Raw genomic sequence first — 22841 nt, forward strand, 5'->3', positions numbered from 1 at the left:
AGGTAGAGACAGAGTATATTGCAGCCAATATCGCAAGTCATGAAGCAGTATGGCTTCAAAAGCCAAAAGGACATGGCAGGTCACATCATCTGAGACATGACGCAGTGAGTAGCAGTAGAGCCCCAGTACATATACACAAATGATAGATTACGGACACACTTCAAAGGCAAGCTTAGTATGATGCTAAATGTCTGCTTCATTGAAAGGGAATGATGAGGTCTTTGCAGGATTGTGCAAGCCATCTCCTGAAGCCATAAAGGACTTTTCCTAGGTCATAAAGGACTTTGACCAGGAAAGATGGATACATTCACCTAAGAAGCCAGAAGGACTTGGCTAGTTCATAAAAGACTTTGACCAAAAAGGTGAATGGTCCAAGGCAATTATAGGGGCAATTATAGGATACACTCGCCTGAGAAGCCAAAAGGACTTGGCTGGGTCATAAAGGACTTTGACCAGAGGTGAAGGACCAAGGGAAATTATAGGATTGGACAGATCTTCTCTTAAGAAGCCAAAAGGACTTGGCTAGGTCATAAAGGAATTTAATCAGAGGAGATAGATGTAATTCACCTAAGAAGCCATAAAGGACTTTGGTCTAGGGTGACTGGTCCAAGGGCAAAATCTCTCCTAAGAAGACACAAGGACTTGGCAAAGTCAAAAGGGACTTTGACCGTAGGAGATTGATACATTTGCCTAAGGAGCCATAAAGGGCTTTGGCCAAAAGCCTTGGATACTTACATTGGCCAATACCTCCCTCGCTAAGAGGGAGTGTTGATTTTTGTGTAGCATCAAGAGGTATTCCTGCATGCCAAGAGGCCTCCTAAGTTGGCCTAGGAAAATTATGGAAATTAAAATAAAAAGTTTAATTTTTGGGGTTCATGTAAGCCCCAAATTGTCAAGTCAGTCGCACCATGAAAGGGTGTGACCCTTGGTCAAAACCCACCCATTTGACAAGTATAAATACACAAAGAGACATCCACATTTCGTCCAATCATCACCACACAAGATATCTTCTGAAGCAACCACAGAAAAGAGTAGAAAGAAGGATGAATTGACCAAGTTTGATTGTTGACCGCAGTACAGATCTAACCACAGGACGAGTTGATCGGAAGTCGAGCTGACCATAGGCCTGTGACTGCAGGTCCAAGGTAATTGCAGGACGAAATTTTAACTGCTAACAAGCATTGACTTTTGGTGTTTATGGTGGTTTGACCAATGTTGATTGGTTGGACTTGGTATTTGACCAAGTTCGACTAGTATCTTGGACTTATATTTTGTCACAAATTTCTAGAAAAATTTTGGAATTGTAAACCTTGCTGAAGAATAATTTCTCCTAAAAAAACGTTGTTGGGTTTTCTCCCAAGTTTGGGTTTCCTAGGGAAAATTTGTTGTATCTATTGTGCATGGTTGTCTCTTTATGATCTTGTTGTTTTCACTACATTACTATTGATATTTTCCATGTATAATTGCTCAATTATATTAGTGGCTAAAGATAAAATTGTTAAATATCATTAGGAAGTAATTATCAGATGATACAATTGGTTCTATTGTTCATCCTTGTAGAAAATTCAATAGAGGGTCTTATCCAAAAATCTTTGTGTGCATGTGATTGTGAGATTCGTGTGTAATCCTAGCCATGCTTTTATCCAATAGATTTGCATAAGAATTGATTTACTCCAAGGAATCTGCGCGGTAATAATACATTGTTAGGTTGTTAGTGTTAGAAAATTAACATGATCCTAAACCCTTAAAATTGAATCATAAATAAGGGGTGGCAAGAGGGGGAGGGATTATTCTTAATCCTGATGGAAATCAAGTAATTAAATATTCCCAGGGGCTAGCTCAAAGGTCCAACAATCAAGCTAAAATGTATGGTCTTTGGCTTGGGATAACCTTTGCCAAAGATCTGGAGGCCACTAAGATTGTGATACTGGGAGACACTCTCCTCATCATACTGCATCAATATAGAGGCACCATATCCAAGGACAACCACCTTAAACTACTTCTCAAAATTAGGAATGCTATGGATCATTTTCATCTCAAGTCCTTTTTTCATATCCTTAGATCTCAAAACAATGAAGGAGACAAGCAAGCTAATCTCGCGTGACTTTTAAAAATGGGATAGACTTGCACAAATGATGTGTCTAGATGGTGCAACATCCCATGAATAAACGCCCCTCTCCTTTAGTTTTTGTGAAATTCCCTCAAACCCCTCTGTAGCCCTTATGCTAAATCAAAATAACTTTGTCTAAGCCCCTAGACATATTCTCCACGTCCCAGGGATGGATTATAACTATAGTGATCATGGGTTTGGTGTTTGGGATATTGTTTAGGGTGGTGTGGCTGGACAGGAGCGTGCAAGTCCTACATGGCATTGTTTACACTACCTTCGCATGCCATAAAAACAGAGTCCTAACGGTAATATATCCAACACTCAAATTTTGCACCAGGCGTATTGATGGGCTTCGGGTGATGGGATATCATGGAACTTAATGGAGATTAGGCCTGTGCTGCATGTGAATTCCTCAAACCTGTGTCTAAGTCTAGTGGCTACTGTGTTTAAGTCAAGGGGCTACGTCTGCAAGCTTCATTGGTACCTCATGTATTACCCTTTGTGTTGAGCAGTGGTTCTTGATGCTAATGGTGTCTTTTGCTATAAATTGGGATTTGCTCAAGTCCATTGCTCTGTTCTCTGCACAATTGGTGAAGGATGGAGCTTACTTTGTTCAATGGGAGGTGCATGGAGCAACTCCATTGATCTTGGAGCATTGAGGGTCTCTTTGTTGGCCCTGGAACACATAATTCTAGCTAATCTTTATCGTGGCAGGGCAATTAACTTAATGGGTGAATCGCGGGCCTCTCTATGGGCTCTAAAGGCCATAATTATCCTCTGCGCTCTTCGAGGGGTGAATCAAGTAGTTCGATTAAATGTGGGGCGTTGTGGGTCTATCTTTTGGCTTTGGAAGCGACAATCCTCCTCATCGTAGCTCGTGATAAGGCAATTGGCTTCTCTAGTCCATTTCTGCTGGCTTAAAAACGAAAAGAATTCCCCAATCCCATTCTTGGCAATGCATTTGGCTTCACTAGTGCACCGAAGATCTCTCAGTAGGTTCCAAAAGGTACAAATCTCTTTCATCCTAAACACATCAATGCAATTGGTTCCTGGGTCTACTTCGTTGGGAGTCTTCTTAGCATCTTGGCTCTTCCCATGCTCTCAGATATCTCTTGATCCTTTCTATGGATTGTCTCACTGCCACCTATAGTCTTCAGCAGTTTTCTTCCCTGTATTTTCTCCTTTGTCTTTGTACATTCTGTGTCTTGAGCTCTTCGGCTTTCCACCCACTCCTCTTTAGGACATTAAGTTGCCTCTGTCAAACGCCTTTGGAATTCTCTCAAATGATTTCCCTTTAGCCAATCTGTGTTGCCTTCGCATTGACCCCTGGATTCTTTTGTACCACACTTGAAATCAACTCCCACTCCTCAGTACCTGTCCAATGTTGTCCCAGAAAAGACCTCAAATAGTTGGAGGTGGCAGTAGTATATACAATGAATGTCCCAAACAATTTGAAGACTTGCACCTAGTAAATATAGATCTAAGTTGGAAATTCCACTAGCAAATGAACTCCCTAATCCTCCTCATAAAAGAATTTTAGTCTCTCAAAGATTAAGCCAATCGTCAGGATGGTGAAATTGACACACTTCCCTAACAACTAAATGAATTGCAGATGTAAACAAGCAAAAACCAAAGCTCTACAAGTCCGTCACTCGGTCGATATCCTGACAATGTGTAGCTCGATCTAAACAAGACCTTGGCAGAAGTTCTCCCTCCCTTTTGATCATGATCTCTTACTGTAAATTTGTCTTTTGTTATGCCAATTTTACAAAATACATGTATGTTAATCAGTTACAATAATAGGCTTACAATTAGAATTTTTGGAACCACTTATCAGTCCTCCTTTGAAGGAAACTAAGCATGGAAAAGAAATGTACTGATCTCTCATGCATTTTGTTGCGACCAAGCATAGACTTCATATAAATCCTACTCATTTGTGCTAAAAAAAACAATTGTAAACAATATACTTTTTCTCCATGTGATATATCCTAGGGAAAACCCCACGACACTTCCCTTTATTCTGTAGATCACACATAGGGTAAACCCTATAATCTTCAAGTCACAAGGCTAGAACAACAACAAGGTTCAAACTCGTTACAACAGTATACCCATTGTGAGCTCAACATCTCACTTTCAAGCATAGAACCTCAGTGGCGAAGATAACACTTCCCCCCACAACCAATAACACTAGACCCAGTTGACAATCATAAACAATATATTAAAATGCTAAACACTTTATCCAATATCAAACCCTTAAGATAGGGCAACACCTTATAATGATCCTTCTATGGAAAGGAATCTACCCCTATGCAATTGCCTTTTCAAAAGAGAAACCTCCTAATGAGCTAAGCTCCAATACAATATACTCCAATAAATGCTCCATAAGGACTCCATCCTTATTTATAGCTATTTAGGAAACTCTAATCATAACTACCTACCACCCCTCTTTAAGAAGCCACAATACATTTATTCCATGCTAACTAGCTAATGGGCCTTATTTAAAAATAGCATGCATAGTGAACCTAGTCCATGTTGCATTAAATTGACACCATAGCTATACTATTATTACTCATAGTGGGCCCTTTAGCCCCCCATTAGACCCTTAGGGAAGATCCCAACATAATAACAGGTCAAAAAAGTACAAGATGCAAAAGTCATTGAATTCAACAAGAAATTGCACAAAACTAATTATCTCATTTACATACGAAGCATTGATGCAATTATCAAAGAAACAGTTGATGTTAAAAAAGATCAATACTACCTATGAAGAGACACTATATTTTCCTGTCCTCACAAACTGATAATTTTGATAGAGTTACAGTTTTTTCGTTTCCTCAATTTGCCTGTAAGAGATGTCATTCAGTTAAGAAATAATACTTTCCACTTTGGCTCTATGGAAGTCAGAGCGTTCCTCAAAAACAGCCAATCATATAAAGTTCATCTCAAAAAATTATCATTGAAGCAATTTTACATGATCTTAATCATTCTTCCCATAAAGAAGCAACTCATAATAAGATAATACTCAGTTCCTTGGAAACAATATGCACCTTGAGTTTGATCTCAGCAATGTCGGTCTCGTCACAGACCTCCGTTATGAAAGACTGCAATTTCAACAAGCAACCAAATGTTAAAATTTAATTTTTACATATAACAGAACAATGGTGAAAGATAACTGCAGTTCATTAAATTAACTCAAAATAAGATCGTCGCCAAATCAGAGTCAAAACAGCAGAACAATAATCATTTTCATCCGAAAGAATCAAGTAGAAGAATTCACGAAAGAATGACCAATCACAAAACCTTTCTCCAAAAACAGCTGCAAAATCAAAATGGTATAATCTTCTAGCAAGAAGAGCCTTAACATACACTTTCAGAAAGTGGGCATGAAATATCACAAAATCAGGCAAGAGTTAAATTTTGAAATTCAAACATCATGAAATATAAAATTTCGAGGTCAGCTACACGCAAAAAGGTGTTCCGTTTGAAGAACCAAGAGTTTTGTACAGGATGACTCATCCTTTCATAACATGAACAAAAATGACAATAAAATAATGGTTTTCCTATAAGATCAGATATCATCGTCAAGATATATATTATTACAACTGTCATAATCCTAGTCAACCTTAATTGAAAAGCAAGCCATGCAAACCATTTGCTGTCGGTGAATCTAAAGCCAAACCATGAAATTGAAGCAAGAAATAATTTCAAAGTGACCTGACACGAGGACACAAGACAAGCAGGACACGAAAATACGGGTATCCGACATGTGACATGGTGACCCCCCAAAACATATATATTACACAGATTCTCATTCAATTTAGAAACTAAAACATGTACAAGACGATGACACAAATATATATATTACACCAATTCTCATTCAATGTAGAAACTAAAACATGTACATTACGATGATACAAATTCATACATTATGCATACAATCACAATTCCTTATATATATATATATATATATATATATATATATATATATATATATATATATATATATAAAAAAAATAATAGATATTACACAGATTCTCATTCAATTTAGAAACTAAAAATATTAATAGATATTACACAGATTCAAATTCAATTTAGAAACTAAAACATGTACATGATGATGATACAAATTCAATCATACATTATGCATACAATCATGATTCATCAATGATACAACTAGTACTTACTACTACATCAATGACAATAAATTGACAAACACAAGAAATTAACCATAAACTACAGTTTTCTCATTAAGTCATCAAAATCAAAATGTATTACATAGATATTGAGTCCTGACTCACTGAGTCACAGATACTATATGTGGGAATGCTAATGGCAAATAGCAAATACTAAACAGGGTAGATACTAGAACCGTAGATCAAGATGGAAGAATCTCATAGGCTATAGCTCATCAATATCAAAATCAGCATCACTGCCACCACTTCTCTCTTCTTCATCCTCCTACTGTGTGGAGGACGACCCCTCAAGAGTATCACCATCATCAAAAGTGACAAGCTCTAGCACTAGCTCATTAAGATCGAAGTTGGCCAATGCCAACTCAACACTATTGTCCAAACCCATATCATTAGAAAACACATCCCACATTTTCGTCTTTCCCTTCAACCACTCCTCCCTCTACCAGTAAATAAGACGAAGGTTGGTGTGCACATACACCATCGTCTCTGCCTTAGACTGCTCAAGCCCGCTCTTCTTCAAAGTTCAAACTATACAGACTCCCATATGTGCTCCAATTCGTCTCACAACAAGAGGATGAAGTACCTTGAGAGAGGAGCCTCATAGCTAAGTGTTGTAGAGGGGCATGTTGCCCCATGAGTTGCTCACCAAGCATAGGACTTATTAGCCCCCTATCTCTAATCACATCATAGCATGCAAATCTTCCAGTGCTAATGGAAATCTCTACAAAAGGCATCCTCTATCTCATCAAGGGACGCTCTATCCTAAAATATCCATCTCAGTGCATCCTTCCTACCCTAGGAAATCTCACCATCCATGTGGGGAGGGAATCTACATGAAAATCCACCATTGAGCCACTTGTTGTTGTAGATGTTGGATTCAATGAGTGAGCCAAGAATGCAAAGGTGTGCAATTCTTGTCCCACCTGATAACAAGAACATCCTGTATGGTGGTGAAGAAGGCCTCCATTGATGTCTCATACTCAAGGCACTCATTCTAAAAAATAATGGTCCTCAAGGACTCAATCATGGAATCCCATCCCTCATAAACCTCTCCTAGGATGGGTTGGTCTGTGTAAGTGAATGGTAGGGTCCATGATCTTAATAGTAAGATCTACCCTCTTCCACCAAGCATCATCTAACATTGTATCTTTTACTCTTTTTGAGGCTACATGATCTATCTTTTTTCCATACTGCCACAAAATATAGCAGGTCTTGAAGAGGGGTACCCTAAAAGGCTATTGCTAGACTAAGAGACAACAATGGAGTAGTGTCCCACTGTCACCACAGCCAAACCCCCCCGCTCTTTACGAACTTTCACCAATGGGAGGAATCCCAGCATGTGAGAAGGTCACCTAATAGATATTTTAGGGTACGAGAAGTCACTTAATGGATGTTTTAGGGTAAGAGGTGACTGAATGAAACCTATTAAGATGTTAATGCTTAAAGATGGCTGATCAATCTGACTCTTCTTATGAGAATATTTCAGTTTGAGAATATCCTTGTACCGGGTGTATAATTATGAATACCTGCCTAGTTAAGAGGGAGTGTTGGAGAATGTAACTAATTTTGGTGTTCATAATTTGTACCATTATGTATTTTATATAAAAAGCAAAAGAAAAGAAAAAGGAAATTATTATTATTTTCTAGACAAGCATCTTCTTCATGCTTTTAGGTTTTTGAGTCAAAGCCCTATTTGGACATATTGTAAAACAAAACAAAAAAATTTAAATATGTATTTTTCGATCATAAACCCCTCTAGGTGCCAAGTCGGCCTACATGACATGTTGACTCTACCCCAATGGACATGTCTATTAGCACCCCTCTAAATTGTATAAATAGAGGGAAGACGAAGCTCATTTGGACACACACTTGATGGATTGAAGTCTGAAATATCACAGAAAAGGCAGAAGAGAAGTGGAGGACGAAATTTGAAAGAGAGGATAATTTCTTGAGCTAGAGTTTTTGGAAAATCTGTCTTGGCACATTTGTGGTTGTTGATCTCTTGTTGATGAATTTGCTGAAAAGAAGGAAGGTTTGAATTGGCATCTAGAGGTGGAAGTTTCTGAGGTTATGGATCTTGGATATCTCATTTGATATGATTCTATAAGAAGAGAATTTTATGGGTTTTCCCCTTTGAGGGATTTTTCCCTGGCTTGGAGCCTATATCTTGTGTCCACTATTTTTTTTGTGATCTTCATGTTTGCATTTTGGTAATTCTTTGATGAAAGAAACAAAATAAAATAAATAAGAATCCAATAATATTCACAAGCAATTCCTAATGAAATAGAAATCTAATGAAAGCTGAAAAACTTTGATTTCCAACAACTTTAAGGGTGATTTATCATCTCCAAGTGCCAAGTCATCAAATTTATGCATGGTTTCACACCCACAAGCTTGGGTACTTAGTCCACAAAACCCTTTTGTGCTGCCAATTCATCCACAACACTTCACCCTAGGGTTTGGAGTACCTCCCAAGCTACCAATCTCAACAATGGCTATAGAACCACCTGACAATTACACACAAGATCCAATGCTAGCAACTACGTCATTAGGTACATTTAATCATTCTTGTATCTAAGTCGACCACGCTTGAAATTAATAGGCAATTTGACACTTTAAATAAGGCTTCCCTTCCAAAATTAAGGGTTTGAACTAACAATGGTGTTACCTCCCTGGGTAGGAATGGTTAATAGACCACCTTATTAGGTGTTTCCAACCCCCAAGGGGAAGTGACATCTCCTTGGTCCACCCTTCAATTGATAGGTGTCATGTGAATAATGATGAAACAGAGGGGAGAAGACTTCATGGCCAAGTGCCATCGTCAAAGGGGCCAGATATGATGGGCTACTCATCCTGAGTGTATAGATGTGGGGAGGGAGCAATCATGGATGCATGAGTTACCAACTCAGCCTTTATTTTTCCACCCCTCTTGTGCGCCTTTTTCTTAATTTTTTCTTTGTATTACTGCTCATAGCTCAAAGAGTTAGAGCTTGCTTTGTATGATATTACCCCCTTAATGGTGAGGCGGCTCATTGCCCACCAAGGGTTGGGACATGCAAGGGTTCCTTCTCATAATACAAGGAGCAACATGTGCTCAGGGACTAAGTGATAACCATAATGAGTGAGGTAGAGCTCATGCTAGGCTTTTGCCCACATGCTAATGTGTATGTCTCAGCCATCTTTTGCATTTTGATATTCTTTTGTTTTTTCTTGTGGCCATCATATGCTTTTTCATATTCTTTTAGTTGCATCAACCTCCCACGGCCAAGTCTCGGGCCCTACCCAAGTATGAGGATGTATGGTGCCAAATCCCAAAGAACCAATGGTCAGTTGAACCAAGGTTACTTGGGAGTGGAAGCAGAAGCGGGGGACAAAAACAAGGAGAGAAATCTTCAAAAGCTCTCGATTCAGGAGCGAATTTTTATATAATATATATTTTTATATATTGTGATGCATATATGTCAACAAAAGCATGTATAATGATGAATTAGATATAAAAAGCATAAAAACATGGATTGAACCATATAACATTAAGCATCTAGAAGTTATAATCTTCATCAACCACATCCACAAGTTAGTAACATACAACATATCGAGTCTCATGATTCATCAATCTTAAAGTTTCAAGCTTTCAAAATTCGATATATAACATTTATCATCATTGATCACATAAGTTGTAACTTGTACTTGTAACCATTACCATTACCAAGTAACCAAACAATAACAAAGAATATCTAACATGAAATGAAATGTTTAAATTTTCAACTATCACGGAGCATCATATTCATAATCCATTACCAATGAGTTATAAATGCCAACTTCGAACTTCAAACTTAGATTGTCATCTAATGTTTAAAAAAAATACCATAATAAATATGAGAGAGTCAATAGTTATAAAAAGTACTAGAAACTAGAAAAGACAAGTAAATCTATTATGATTTATCTACTGCTTGACCCTCTTTCCATGAGAAATTTCTACTTTCTTGTCTTGTGCTTTATTGGGAGTCTCCTCTAGCATAGTCAAACGACCTTGGTGCTCATGATTAGATACAAGTTCCATACCCTAGTACCCTAGGTGCTCTTGATTATTGGGAGTCTCCCCCACATAGAGGGCTTGGTGATCTTGATTAAATACAATTTCCATACCCTAGTACATGACAAAATCCAATGGACACATTGCAATCCCCCCAATCATGAAATTCTGAAAAAAAAAATGATAAGTTTGTTGGATTTTCAGTGAGATCTAAAATTATACTCTCCATATGCGATCCAATGAGGTCAGAACCACTCACAAACATCCTGAGTCATTTCATGGTAATGTTAAAAATTTAAGTAAAAGGATGAAAATGAAAGATAAAGGAGAATGTCACTTTTACTTGAAGAATTTAACATTACCATGAACTACATATCAACAGTGGGGCCAAATTCTTGTTTCCAATCTTTAATAGATCCCTTTATCGCTCCTGAATTGGCAGGGAGTGAAATTTATTTTAGGGAGCACGCTCCAGGGGTCGCTCCTGATGCGCTCATGCCTAGAACGCGCTTTGGGAAGGGGGGAGGCGCTCCCCCTCAACCCTAATTTTAACCTAAAGAACGATGGTGGAATAAAGCGTTTGTAACATAAGATGGGAAGTGGTAAGTATGGAATAGGGAGAGATGGCACTATGTTGTCTCAATCGAGGTTTCCCAAGTAGTGCCCCTCTTACACCCAATGGGTTGTTAGGGGAGGTCCTAATGGGCTAAGACGAAAGATTAACCCCCCCATTTAAGGTGACGAAACAAGATCGCAGTCAAAACCCTTCTTCCTTTCAGGTTGCCCCAAAATCCATGTTAAATGCCCAAAATACAAACAAGCATAAGCACCCGATTGCAAAATGAATAAAGTACCTTTTGATCAAAATCCCACCTTCCAACATGAGCTCTTGCCAAATGGGTGAGGAAACATATGATTGACGTAGGTGGCGGAGATATGAATAGCACATTGTCATCGACTACTTGTGGTTGTCAGGGGCTTGTGGCTAGCCAACTGGAAGAGATGGTGGGGCAAAAATTTCTTCGGTGGGTAACACTCCAAAAAGACCAAAATTTTTAAATAACCATGGCCACAACAGCGGCCTTGACCTCCCTCAACCTCTTCAGCATGATGAATGCAAAGGAAAACCGTGTATTTGTAATCTTCAGTAATGTTAGATGTGTGTACTCTTTGTAGATTGTGAGGACACTGGTATGATTTTGTACAAAGTTGTGAATATGTCGTGCATCCTCAATAAGATTTATGGTCCATGGCACATTGGAATCAATAGATTTAATTGTTAAATTCAACGAATGGATAATGCAAGGTGAACAACATATTTGTGGATATTTATCTTCCACAATCATGCCATCAACCTTGCAAACAGGGGCATTGTATGTAATAATTTGCACAAATGTCAACATATACATCTTCAATAACATTAATCAACTCCTCACCTATATATTGTGCATCCTTGTATTTTCCAAGAGCATCCATTGCTTTCAAGAAAACTAGTCCATTCAAGGAAGACACCACGAAGTTGATGAGTGGATGGCATGCTACATCTTTCCATCCATTAGAAACAATACTAACCCCATACGTTGGCCATGTTGATTTAATAGGGTCAAGCATTTTATCCACCTCCTTCTTTGCCTTAACCAACAATGTGATTCTAAGCTTCATTAAACCAAGTGCACATACCCCAATGAAGCCCCTTGAGCTAGAGCTCAACACATCTCAATAAATAAAGGTGATCGTGCAACATTAAATGATATGAAGTTGAGATAGAAAAAAAGCCAATGGTAAGATCAATCTCTTCTTACCTCTCTTGCTGAAATATCTTGTCCATTGGACCAAGTGCCCTCCTTTTTGTTGCTTGACCTGCACCCCCATTGGAACTCCCAAATGGATAACTTTTTTCCTCAAGAATGCAAGGGGATCCTCATTCTTGTTTTCTTAGATGTTGCAACCACCATTTCCACACCAACATTGGCCTCTCTTTCTAGTTCTTTCCTCTTAGATGCACTCACTCCTACACATGCTCCAATTCCACAAGATGTGCCCAACAAATTCCCTTTCACATGGAAATAGGTGCTCTTGAATTGATGGTTGCAAAAGTTGCATGTCCAAAGAACATTGCCTCCTCCCTTTAACTTGCTCCCTAGCCCTTGATGTCTTGTAGCATACTTCCACAAGGGATATTTCAGTTCTTGAGCTTGTTGTCTTGCTAAAATGATGTTTCTCTCAACATTTGAAGTTGTTGTTGCAGCCCCACTTCCAATAGATGAAACATCGGCAAACCCTGATGAAATTGAAAGGGGGGCATTCCTCCCCTTCTTTTGCCCATTTCCTGTTGTCCTTGATTGAGCCATGATTGTTGTGAATATAAAGAAAAACCATGTAAACAAAAACAAACTAGGAGATTGTTATAGCAAAACTAAAAAAAATGGAAGAGAAATCCACCTACCTGCACCTTAAATCTCCTCGAAAACTCATCTTCCTCCTTTGTTGGTTGTTGACACACTCCTACTACTCCAAAACAGCAAACAACGAGGGAAATCATCCAAAAACATAATTTTAGCAGTGTGTGGGGTGGCTTTTCGACAAACATGTGTCACAAAAACAGGCCACGATTTTAGCACGTGCTCGACAGGAGTGGAACTCGTGTCCCTCATCTCGAACACAAGTCAAACTCGTGTCGGGCACGTATCACCATTGTGTTGTGTCCAACACGAAGGATTTGAGACATGGGGTTGGCGACATGGGGACATGTCATGTTAGAAAAAATTTGAGGCCATTAAATTTGAATTTGAAAACACTAATATGGAATGTTTGAAATCTGAACCACTCCACTTTTTGCATTACAAAAACAAAGAAGACTTGGAATGTACTTATTACTCGTCATCAATTTAGGCAAATTGAGAAACTGTATTTTGACTTCCATTGTGATATCATAGGCCTTTCATTCATCTCCACTGCCAAAAATCTTGCCATGCTGGGAATGTTAACCCCAAGCCCCTCAAAAGAGGCAAGTTCGAATATTGTAGTTGTCTGTCTCATAATAATATAGAGTAATTTGGAGATGTACAAGACATTTGGTTAAGAATTCATATCAATTACTGTGCTTAGTACCCAAGTGAAAAAATAGGATTCCACTCAAAAAGGATTTGTCACCTTCCTTGAATTCAACTCTTAAAACCCCAGTTAAAATTGGTTCATTCAACAATGGAATAGGGGCACATTTAACTTTCAAAGTAGAGTTTGAGGTATCCTTTTGAAGCATTTCAACTAAAACCAACCTAGATCCATCTTAACTCTAGATCTACCAAGCGCCGAGAGGGATCAAATCTTTTAGCATCTTAAGATATCCATGTCTCAAGAGATTTGTTCCCTCTTGGCAATCTTTTTACATCTTAAGATATTTGTATCTAAAGAGATTTGATCCATCTCGGCACTTAGTAGATCCAAAGTTAAGATGGATCTAGGTTGGTTTAATTCCCCCCTTTAAATAGGCTATATTCCACATGAATACCATGGACAATACCATGGGTTCTCATAAACCTAGAGCTCAAAAACCACCGCTAACTTGACCAAGTCAAGTTTACCTTAACTACCCAACAAAAATTAATGAAAAGGCAATCCACGACTCATTAACAGACATATTTTCATTTTGGCACTTCACTATGGATTTATCTCCTACTTTTTCCATCTTTGCCCATTGTCATATTGTGTCTATTAACGTTGAAATTGTAATGTTTCAATAACCAACACCGCAACACTTAAACCCCCCATGAGGCTAACTGAAAAGAAGAGGGAATATTTCTTTAAGTAATTAAATTCCCAGTTCAAAATGAATAAAACTTAGACATAATCTAAGTTTTAGTATTAATGTCACGACCCTACTAGAGACCCTATTAATTTCTAATAAACTTAGCACCTAGTAAATCATTAACATAGCAGAAAGCAAATCTACCAAATAATTTACACAGTTAGGTTCTTAACCTAGTTAGTGGAAAGAAAAAATAGATAACTAGCCTCATAAAAACACAACACTCAAATTCTACCCAACAAAGTTTTCATTAATGATCCAAACTTACATGGGTTCGTGCCAAATTGAGAAAATACATAATACAAATAAACATGGATCTAATCCAGCGAATCTGCCCTAAAGCAGTGCTTGATCTTCCGTACAAATCTAGATCTCCAACACTTCTGCACTCACTCGAACCCAACAAACTTAGTCACTAAGATGCCTATCTCAATCTTGCGTTGGTATAGTGTGTCTTTCTCCTCTCCTTAGCCTTGCTTTTATAACTTTAAATTGAGCTAAGTCTCTAACCATAAACCCTAATCTCAAAGTGACTAACAGCAGAGATTAGATATCGCCTCACTTGAGATCAATGGCTAAGATTAAAACATAATAACTAAAGTAAATTATTTGTTTTTCCTAAGTTTCTTTTAGCTCAATTAGCCAACAAAATAATATGTGTTTTGTCCTAAGTTTAACTTAGCCTAAGTTACATTAGCAATCTTGCTAACATTTGAGCAAGTGTTCTAAGGTGAATGTGGGCAAGTTTTGCATGCCTAGACACAACGCATGTGCAAAAGTACCTGCCCGATCTGCAGACATCAACATTCCCTCTTAGTGAGGGAGGTATGTCTACCACCTAGAACTCATTTCGATCATGGACTTGCATTAGCTGCCATGGCTACTCCCTTTGGAACTAGCCCATCATCCTTAAGACCCACTCCATATGAACTTGTTCCTAGAAGTCTCCTACTCCTGAACAAACTATAAGGTCATCTCGTACCAACAGACCTTCTTGATCGATTAGGAAGACTTTGTTGACTGCTCCTCCCCTCCTAAACCTGAAGGTTGACACCCTCAGAGTTGCTCAACCTTTGGAGTTCCCTGCTCCCTGCTCTCTGTCACTGCTCTACTTCGCGTTATCGCTCGTATAGGTTGGCCCTTTAGCCTATACAAGTTGCTTTCTCTTGTTAATTTTCCTTTAGGGCTATATTGTTCTTTGCTTTTGACAATTACATTTATACTTTTCATCATTACATACACATTCACCCCATAATATCATCATAACATTAGCAATTATATAGAAAGAACAATATCATCAATAATGGAATGGAATGATAAAAGGAACATCAAAAGAAAAGCAAGCACACATAGAGACACCAGGATTGGTCGAAGACCAGGGCAAAACCCCACAAGGGGGAAAACTCGGAATTCAATTCTTCTTCTTCTATTAGATTTCATCAATAGTTCAGCGAAGATACAAAGTAAAAATGTCATCAGACTACCCAGGACCTATACATGACTTGTTCACAACTTTGTTTGCGAACAAGTTTCATCGATAATATTGTCATGTCATCAATAACTTGCCATGTTGACATTAGGGTTGCAACATATAAATTGAGAGGAACTGTGATGTCAATGATACCATACTTATAACTGAACTCGACTATGATGCCAATACATACAATTGTGGTGCCATGCCATGAACTGTGATCTCAACAAAGAAGATAAAGAAGCCATACATGATGCCACATTTATATTTGACTATCGACTTCATATATTACCATGTTGCTATACATATCATTGTTATATACATACCATGTGCCTGCCATGTTCTACTATGCCATACATAAGTTGTCTGCCATGATCTGCTATGTCATACATAAAGTTGTAGTCGCATTGTCCATAAACTCTTGTCATCATCGATTATCATTATGACATTTGGTCCATACCATATACTTGTATACCAGAGGCTATGGAATCACTGCATTAAGTAAGCCAGAAATTTCACGGAAACATATAAGTTTATAACGCTATAGTGAAGTGTTGTTTCAACGAAAGCGATGCCTCAAATTGATGCCCATGCTGAAATGAAGCAACACCCAAAATATATATATGGTGCAACATAATTCAATGCCCAGATCATATATATATATATATATATACAATTCCCAGAGTATACAATTCGATGCTTAGATTATACACAAGTGATGAGATCATAATAATGTCGATAATAGTGATGAGATCAATAATAAAGTTGATACTAATATATGAAGTAATGAATGTGATGCCAACAATGAACATACCCATACAATGAATGTGATGCCAACAATGAACATACCCATACAATGAATGCGATGCCAACAGTGAACATACCCATACAATGAATGTGATGCCAACAGTGAACATACCCACAATGAATGTGATGCCAATAGCGAATGCAATGCCAACAGTGAACATACCCACAATGAATGTGATGCCAATAGCGAATGCAATGCCAACAGTGAACATGCCCATAATGAACGTGATGCCAATAGCAAATGTGATGCCAACAGTGAACATGCTCATAATGAATGTGATGCCAATAGTGAATGCATAGTATAACCTTGTATCCATCGAGAGAAGATCATGTGAGTCATCTAGATATAATAGTGAAAACCATCTTGCGTGTTTACTCTAAATCTCAAAGATACAAATGTTATGTGAGTTTGTCCAATCGTAGAGATAGAAAGGTACTACGAATGATGATGTCAAATGACCCACAGGAGTGTCTAATATATAGACAATTGCATAGGTGAGAAGGATCGTACTTCAATTGAGCCAACTTGTGTTCTTAGAGGGAAACCCAAATTTCAAATTTTAAATTTTGCCCAAATTATTTTATTTTATATCTCCAAACCCCCTTATAAACATTTGCCCAAATAATTTTATTTTTATAATTCTTCCTTTGGCGAGATGGGATTCATATGGTGCTTAGGGTTTCCCTTAGGGAAATTTGTCCCAATGCTGCCCAATTTTAACACTCCCTCTAGGCTAGGGAGAAATTTCCATCTGCATCATAGGCCTCATCTTATCATAGTTGCATCATGATGTATCTTGAGTGTACACACAAAAGACAGACATCAGTATCATCAATAAGACCCATCTTTCATCATCTTGTCCTTTGATCATCTGCTAAGCAATCATGATCTAAAGAATAAGAAGAATTTGACATCATAATCATAAGGAGGCATCCAGCGTCCATCCTATATCCAATAATCAATACAGTCATCTAAAATATAATCATTATCATCATCAAGTCATATCTTGTCTCGACTCATCTTTGTTTTCCTCCAACTTTTGAACAATCTCGAATCTGAGGAAGATTGATCTGATATCATAGGGGAGCCCAACTCAACCCACAACAACATAGGAGAGTTAAGCTCAATTTGGAACAACATCAAGGAGCCTTGTGCAACCTAGAACCACATCGAGAGCTAAAGCTACCAACCTCTATCCATCGGGGAGCCACAACTACCACCAGCAATCATCATCATCAGGGTGCCACTGCTACCACCCGGAATCTACAGACAATAGGAGGGATGCCACTTACCTTATGAGGTAATCACTGCACCTATCCTACTGCCTAGCGATAATAGGAGGGATACTACTCACCATGAATGGTAAGGATCATGCATATCCTATTATCTGTTGATCTTCCCAACATGACCCTAAAGAGTCAAGTGATAGAACCCCTGCATCATAATCCGAGCTTGGGTGAGATAACCCAACTTACCAAAGGGAAGGATCACACACCCCCAAGCCTCCTCAACCCGTTAGCTAGACGGGGAGGGGCAATCCCAACAAGCTCGGCTTGTGGGTATGATGTGAACTGGGGTATACTCTACTAGACCAATATAGGGGGAGATAGCCAACTTGTCAAAACGAACAAGGATCACGCACACCCTATGGGTGACAATAGATGACAATAGGGGAGATACCCGACCTATTGCAAGATTAGGGATCACAGACACCTATTGTCCAGAGTTCGTTCAACCCTTGGAGCTCTTCGGCTTAATTCCTCGCCCTGGGAGCTCAGACAGGGGGGAAGAGCTAGCTCAGTGTCCTCGATCAGCCCAGACCCTTGCCCGGGAGGGTCACATTCATCAATCCATGTTGCTTTCTTAAGATCAAAAACATATTAAAGTGCTCGTATCTGGTACCGGCTCAGATAGCTTACTGAAGAGTTCAATCACACCACCTCATACATTACCAAAAGCAACAATTTTTTGTTTTCCTATTCATATAGGACATCAAACGTTAGAGCAAATATATAACATAAAGAAGAGAATGCCATAATCATCCTTTCTCCCTCTCATACAGGGAAGCAACAAGGCACAAGCCTAAGTGAACAACATAATCCCAATCCATGAAGATGACTCTTGTCCCAGCTATATACAATCAAACTTTGTCTAGCTCAGAGTGCATACAAGGATCCATTTGACTGATTGCTTATCACTAGATCCATTAAATCTAGTAATAATAATCCATCAATGCAAATTAGTATGTCCTGATTCTAACAATACACTTCCTCTGATATTGAGAAGTGGATCTTGATATTGCTCGGGTGAATCAGTATTGTCATCAAAGAATTGTTAACTCATAAATCAATAATTAAAGGCATACTTTCAATAACATCAGATGTTCATCAATTCATATCCAGAAGATTTGTTTCATTTTGCAATCATAATCATCCACCATAGATAGTAATAGGAGTTGGGATCTCATCAAAGGTCTCTCCCTCTGAATGGAAAGCTTCTTCAATCACAACTAATCAAAACATCAACCTGTCTATCAATGAAACTGTCAAAACACAGAGACAAATTATATCATGTTCTTATATAAATATACATCATAGTCATGACAATTCACCAGCTGTTATTTCTCAGTCACATATGGACATACCTTCAAATATTCATGAATGGTTAAATGGTTACAGCATCATTTATTTATCACATTATACAAGTATTTTCATTAGAGTCCTAACATAATCAAGTCAGGGCATCCATTTTTTGTCCCATTGTCAAATTGTTAAGTGATCATAGTATACGCAGCTTATCAAAATCTTATCAAGAACAACAAGAAAATATTCAGAAGATCCTGAGTATCCATCTTACAACCATCTATTTCACTTAGGGTTATCATATTGTCTACAATATCAAGTTATCAAATAAAAATCAATGTTTCTATCCTTGCTTTATTCTAAACAAAATCATGATATCCAACAAGGTCACATGACAGGTCAGATGCTTGCCAAGTATCAGAGTGATCATATGAACCAGGAGTCAAACTCACTTACAAATGTAGGCGACACGCAAGCATAAATGAAGTCACTTATGAGGGTGATATTTTTGTCATACCTCATGGCTTAACTTACTATTGAAACAGTATACTATACATACCTTGTAGTATTTAGATACATTTAGCGATTTCTAGTACTTGTTTGTCATTGGAAACTTTAACACATGCATATAATAATTGCTTTGTCAATTTGCATATCTACTCCAGCTTCCTTTTTCCTGCACCACTTAGTATCTGATGATCCTTAAGAAGGATCTAGTAATCTACTTATCACCACTTCATTAGGAAGTTAGAAGTAGTAAAATACTCAAATATGCAAGAAGGCTAAGCAATAATCAAAACGATAAATTTAAAACAAGAGCAGTGTTATAAAGAAACAAGTCTAGAAGGTTCCTACTTTAATGAGGGTTGAAGGAAGAGATTAGCTCCCTCTTGATCTTGTCACAAAAATTTTATAGAAGAAATGCAACCATTCGCAGATCATTATTCCAAGTCCTTTCTTAATCATGAGGGGCCATAGGTCATCAACAAACATCAACAGAGGAGGAGATGCCTCAACTATCGACCACCAATCCAAACATACTCTCCTAGAGTGAATCTAGAGTTATATTGAATCTAGCACAGGTGCGTGTACTTATCAAGCTAGGGTTTTAACTTTTAAGACTTCAAGCCTTCAACATTTCCAGGCCATACTTTAGGGTTTCTTCCAAACCCTAATCTTATGATATCCACCAAACCCTAACAAAGGTGCCTAGGGTTTCCATCAAACCCTTTTAGGTCTCCCCCATCTTTACTTGCTTCCATCAACGGTGTCTTCATAGGGTTGATATCCATGACTTTTCTTCAGCCCAGCTCTAATACCATGTTAATTTTCCTTTAGGGCTATATTGTTCTTTGCTTTTTGACAATTGCATTTATACATTTCATCATTATATATACATTCACCCCATAATATCATCATAACATTAGCAATTATATAGAAAGAACAATATCACCAATAATGCAGCAAAATAATAAAAGGAACAACAAAATAAAAGCAAGCACACATAGAGACATCAGGATTGGTTGGAGACCAGGGCAAAACCCCACAAGGGGGAAAACCCAAAATTCAATTCTTCTTCTCCTATTAGATTTCAACAATAGTTCAACTGAGATACAAAGTACAAATGTCATCAGACTACCCAGGGCCTAAACATGAGTTGTTCACAACTTCGTCCATCAATAATATTGTCATGTCATCAATAACTTACCATGCTAACATTAGGGTTGCAACATATAAGAGAGGAATTGTGATGTCAATGATATCATACTTATAATTGAATTGGACTATGATGCCAATACATACAACTGTGGTGCCATGCCATGAACTATGATCTTAACAATAGTGATGAATTGTGATCTCAACAAAGAAGATAAAGAAGCCATACATGATGCCACATTTATATCTAACTATCAACTCCATATACTACCATGTTGCTCTACGTATCATTGTTATATACATACCATGTGTTTGCCATGTTCTACTAAGGCATACATAAAGTTGTCTACCATGATCTGCCATGTCATACATAAACTTGTAGTTGCATTGTCCATAAACTATTGTCATCATCGAGTATCATTATGACATTTGGTCCATACCTGATTCTTGTAGGGAACCACAGCATTAAGCCAGAAATTCTGCGAAAACATATAATGCTATAGTGAAGTGTTATTTCAATGAAAGCGATGCCTCAAATTGATGCCCATGCTGACATGAAGTAACGCCCAAAATATATATACTATGCAACACAATCCATTGCCCAAATCATATATATATATATATACAATGCCCAAAGTATACAATTCGATGCTCAGATTATATACAAGTGACGAGATCATAATAATGTCGATAACAGTGATGAGATCCATAATAAAGTTGATACTAATATATGAAGTAATGAATGTGATGCCAACAATGAACATACCCATAAAATGAATGTGATGCCAATAGTGAACATACCCATACAATGAATGCAATGCCAAAAGTGAACATACCCATGATGAATGTGATGCCAACAATGAACATGGCCATAATGAATGTGATGCCAATAATGAACATGCCCATAATGTATGTGATGCCAATAGCAAATGCATAGTATAACCCTATACCCATCGGGAGAAGATCATGTGAGATTCATCTAGAGATAATAGCGAAAACCCTTTTGCATGTTTACTCTAAATCGCAGAGATACAAATGTTTCGTGAGTTCGTCCAATCGCAGAGATACAAAGATACTACAAATGATGATATCAAATGATCCACAAGAGTGTCTAATATATAGGAAATTGCATAGGTGAAAAGGAGCGTACTTCAATTGAGCCGACTTATGCTCTTGGAGGGAAACCCAAATTTCAAATTTTAAAATTTGCCCAAATTATTTTATTTTATATCTTCAAACCCTCTTATAAATATTTGCCCAAATAATTTTATTTTTATAATTCTTCCTTCGACGAGATGGGCTTCATATGGTGCTTAGGGTTTCCCTTAGGGAAATTTGCCCCAGTTCTACCCAATTTTAACATCTCTAACTCAAATGACGTGGCCATCGTCTCAGCTAGATCCTCTCAGTCTGATCAATGTCAGTCCATCCCAGAATTCTACACCAAACCCCTTCTTCTCGATCATCGAGACAGGGCGCAAATTCCACCAAAGTCTCAACACCCATAGCACTTCATATGTTCTTATGCTAACTCCTTCTAGCACTGTTGTGGGTCTGCCTTAATCCTTTGAGACACCCACGAAATCTACTATCATTCCCTTGACTGGTACAGTCTCCCTCTCGCCCTCTGAGGGTTGACCTTTGCCAACTTTTTTGTAGCTAGTAATGTCCTTCGTACCCACAACGGGCTACTACCAACTCTGCCAACAACCACTGGCTCATGCCTCTCGCGATAAATCCCATACCTAGCGACATCTAGCTAGCCACTACATCCTACAGCAACTTGACCATACCCAGCGCGACATTTTGCCCATGGTATGATCGTTTGTAGAATAGTTGTTGCACCCACAAACTTAGGCACCAAATGCTCACTAAGCCCAACTTGCACCAATCTACTAAATATGGTGTCATATGACCTATGCGGCCTTGCATCAGCATTTGTGTTGTCTTGGCCATTGGCTGCCTCTTAGCATGACACTCTAATAGCTCCCCTGCTACTGACCTTGTCTATCTCACTGGTTTTGTGTGGCCTAGCACATACACCTCATGGAAGCCCTCTAACCTGCAACACTCAACCCATCATGTCCTTGTCCAGGGCTTGTATCCCTCTAAGGGTTGTCGTCACTAGTGCCTGCCTGCAACTACAATCTGTTGGCTCAAACTCAGCCCTGTTTGTCGTC

The 22841-nt window shown here is 38.2% G+C and overlaps 1 pseudogene across 1 annotated transcript in view; it reads right to left on the bottom strand.

Moving 5' to 3' along the window:
• The window catches only part of LOC149158242 (uncharacterized), a 162130-nt pseudogene that overhangs the window by 13448 nt on the left and 125841 nt on the right, over positions 1 to 22841 (bottom strand). The window contains exon 4 of the transcript XR_016261670.1: positions 5158 to 5211. The product of XR_016261670.1 is annotated as an uncharacterized LOC149158242 (transcript). The remainder of the gene's footprint in view (positions 1 to 5157; positions 5212 to 22841) is intronic.

This window comes from Pinus tabuliformis, chromosome 5_2, assembly GCF_031772625.1.
Source record: "Pinus tabuliformis cultivar Carrire ecotype Pingquan chromosome 5_2, CPIR1, whole genome shotgun sequence".
NCBI lineage: Eukaryota > Viridiplantae > Streptophyta > Pinopsida > Pinales > Pinaceae > Pinus > Pinus tabuliformis.